The sequence below is a fragment of the Gossypium raimondii genome, chromosome 2 (assembly GCF_025698545.1).
Source record: "Gossypium raimondii isolate GPD5lz chromosome 2, ASM2569854v1, whole genome shotgun sequence".
NCBI lineage: Eukaryota > Viridiplantae > Streptophyta > Magnoliopsida > Malvales > Malvaceae > Gossypium > Gossypium raimondii.
In genome coordinates, this window is record NC_068566.1 from 33,834,152 (window position 1) to 33,838,335 (window position 4,184).

Consider the following 4,184-nt stretch of genomic DNA (forward strand, 5'->3'; position numbering starts at 1 on the left):
TATAACGCGAAAGCGGATCGTAAAGTTTGTCAAAATCGTGGATTTGATTATTGGAATCTAATAAATTTCACCCCATTCGTGCATGTATCATATCCGCACACCGAAGTTACATTCTTTTATCCCTAACTGTATAAGTTTTGCTAATATCATTCTCAGACCCATCAGTTTTGCTTACATGGGATTGAAAATGCTTTTTTCCAAATTTGTGTTCTGTTACCATCTTTTTTTTCCTCCATTCAATAGAAAGGTTAAAGCCATCATTTATATTGTCCATTTGTTTACTCTTTTCATTACCTTTGGTGTCACGCCTCCTTTTATCAAACTCATTCTTGAAAGCTGTGGTCAGTAAGTCATAAACATCTTTTGCTTGCTTTATAGCAGCCACTGGATTTGGTTTAACTTTTTCAAACCATCCAAATAGACCAAAGGGTACAAGCCATGATTCTAATAATGTTAGTCTCTGATTCATCTAATTTTCCATTCTTTTATTGATCGAGTTCCCAGATTATGACTTCTCATTCCAATTTGTGAACCCAACCATGCTGCTCTTGTAAAAGGATAGTGAAAAAAAAGGTGATCAGTTGTCTCACTTGCTTCCTTGCACTTGTTCGATTCTTTTCTGAATTTCTCCTTTACTGAGAAGGTAATCATTGAGGATTTTCCACAGAAACATAATAATTTTAAAAGGCAGCTGTAACCTATAGTTTCCTACAACAGTTTATTTGATCTTCTTCTGGTCTGATGTCTTCCAATTCATAAGCAGATTTGACACAGAAATTTCTATTAAAAGAATGCTTTCAAATCATACGAGCTTCATTCTCAAATATACAACTGTCCTGGAACCATAAGTTCAACTCTCTAAAATTAGGAATCCCTTAGGTTCTATCTTAGACTTCACTCATTTCCCGACCAAATTTTATTGTTTTGACAAATTAGTCCCTTAGCTACCTGTTGAGTAATATTTTTCTCATATCATATTATGGGAAACATAGGGGGTATTTATACATGTTCCTACTACTATTTTGTCTCGGCCTTGGTACCGATGGTACTCACATTCCCTGTCCCTGGTGCTGACATTCTCTAGGCGTCCCTTGGTTTATTGGATGCATGTTTGTGAAGCACACGATCCCTTTTACGGATATAGCTTGCAACCTCGTGAGCCTCGTTCCAGCTAGTCATGAGCAGGGATCTCTTGCAGGGCTCGTGATCCCTTTTACAGATATAGCTTGCAACCTCATTCTTGTGAGGCTTAGTGAGCTCTTCCATCGCGACCTTATTCCTGCGAGGCTTTCGCGAGCTCTCCTTGCGGGCTTCTCATGCGAGCTATCTTTGCGACCATCCAACATTCTCGCGAGGTCCTCAGCTAACTATGCCTATAGGAGAACATTCTTCTTTCAGGTCGGAGATCCAGATCTTATCGGGTCACTTGGGCTGGCAGTTCCCAAATTCTAACAATCCAGTCCCCCGTTTTGTAAGCCTAAAGGACGTTATAAAGTGGCGGACCTTAGGTCCATTTCAAACGCGACTTACTAAGCACGCCATGGGCCGTGGCGTATGATAGTTGGCTTACAACGTGTGAATCTAGATATTGGGTGCGCACATCTGGCTGTTGAGAAACGAGCCATTTCTTCTTACTTGTATCTGGGTCACTGGTCCATTTTTTGGTCATCTGAACAGTTTAAGGAACCTCTATTTAAAAGGGGATCGTCGGGGTTTTAGGTTTCTTCACTGTTTGGCATTTTCTACAAATTGGAATCGAGGCAAATTTCACAAATCTTTTTTGCTTCTTAGTTTCCATTTATGTTTTTTTTACTTGAAACATGGTGAAGATGAGAGGAGCCCACAACCAGATTGTCTCGGCCTGTCCAACTCTAATTGTTGTGACTGAAAGGCCATATGTTTTTACTACCACGCTAGAGGAGATGGAACGGGCTCTAGCTGTGCGGGGAATCTAACTTCCCCACTTCGCCTATGAGTTTTTCATTCTTTCGGGGTCATACCGTGTGTGTGAGGCAATGTAGTATAGTTTCCTTCTCTTGTTGCACGTTTTGGAGGCGGGATTCCACCTCTCACTATATCCCTTTTTCTGCCATCTTTTCAAGGACTACCGCTTCACTCCTGGCCAAATCTTTAGTTTCTCCCGGTGGCTAGCCATGACGTACTTTCTCGAAAGCTACGAGCGCGGCAAAGTGTCGATGCTTTCTATCTTCCAGCAACTATATCAATTGAAAGGGACTAATGTGGGGGAATTGACGAGGTTTTACTACTTCTCCTCATGTCGGAAGGTGTGTACGATTATAAGGAATCAGTGCAAAATCTTCACTTGAAATGGGGAAAGTATATCCAGGTCCACAACATACTTGGCGAAGACTTTGGGTTCCCAACCAGGTGGTCCTCCCCTAGTGAATACTTGCGCACCTTCTAGAGGAGTCTTGCCACTGATGAGGCTCTAGAGACAGTTTTGACTGCAAGCAATATATTTAGATTTTGCCTAGAGGATCTTAGCCCAAATGGTTGGAGGGATGGCGGCAACAAAGAGGTCGCATGGTTAGTTGGTGGGCGACCAGTGAAGAACACTTGGCCTCACGATTCCCTCGACCAGCTAGGTATCGATGTAGCGTTTAGAGGAGTCTACAAACTTCTTTTATCTCTATTATAGAATGGTGCTTCCTCCCTTTGCCCTTCCTGAGTTCGTGCGAGAGGACAGGGTTAGAGGAGGTAGTGACTTGTTAATTACTTCTACTAATTGTAGGGTTGTTGATGGTGTAGAGGGTAATCAGGGCTGTGATGATAGTTCTAGTTATAGTGACAACATTTCATTTGAGCTTAATGAAGCTATAGATATCGATGCTTTGATAGGCAGTGGTCACAAGAGGCGTAAGACTTCTTTTGGGGATGCCATATCAACCTTTCTAGCAAGAAGGAGGAGAATGGTGCTTAATTGGAGCATCGCCAAAAAAAGATATCTGATCGCAGGGGCTCTGTTACTGCGATCACCTCCATTCACTCTTCCCTGTGGTGAGCTTGCCAACTATTGTCCAAGCAAACTCACCCATTACCATTAATGAGGACACCCCTCGCTTTACTCGTTGGAAAACTCTGGTGGGCCCTACAGTCGAAAGAGTGCCTATTGAGGTTGGAGAGGACTTCCCTTCATCTCTACATCGCTTACTATCTTAAGTTGGTACTCTTAGTGTGAGGTACGTGAGAGCCAGTGATAAGGAGTTCACTGATACCAAGGTTGAGCTAGAGAGGGTGCACGATATGTATCATAAGGTGAGGGAAGAAAGTGAGGTTATAAATGAGAAATAGGGGGTCTTCACCAAGCACCTTGCAATTATGGAGATGAAGGCAGCGGAGTGTGGAGCTGAGCTCACTCTAAAGGAAGAAAGGTGTATAACCGTGGAGACGGAGCTGAGGACGGTCATTGCGATGTACTCTACCGAGCTGGAAAGGATTATTAGGGAGTGCCAAGAGCAGGTGAATAGTACCCTTCAGAAGCAAGAGGAGGCCTGGACAACTTTCAAGCAACAGACATCCTAAAACATCTTAGTTTCCCTCCAGAAGTTCAAGGAGAACTTGCTTCTTCATACCCAGGTTGCTTGTGGCTTTTTTGATGTTCGCAAGGTGGATTTCAATGCACTTGTTGATGTGGACATGAGCAGTTTGGGTTTTGATGTCTTCAACCTTTTTGGGTCTGCTTGGGACTCCTTCGTTGCTACTTGGAAAAATGAGCTTTTTGTGAAGGAGAAGGAGGGCTCTAGTATTGCGGACATGGCTCTATTTTTTGTTAGTAATGCTGTGAATTCGATTCCTCCTTCGATAACTGGGGGTATTACCATTGCTTCCTCAACTGTTGAGGCTGTTGCTCCTATCGATGCGGACCAGGGTGTTGGGAGGTGATGATGTATTTGGACAATAATCTTGTATTCTTATTTTTCTTGAATAAATAAGTATTTATCTTTATTTCCTGTTGGTTTTCTTTCTGTTGTTTGCGAGCTTCGTATCATGTAGGATGCTTGGATAATGCGTTGATGATCTTTGTTGTTTTTTTTTTATTCTACGAACTGTTTCACACTTGAGAAATTTTTAGAAATTTTTGTCTGTAAACCTTGATTGTATAGTTGAGAGCTTTGCTCTTGCTAACAATTTTGGAGGTTGCGGCTCTTCGCTTGTGAACCTTA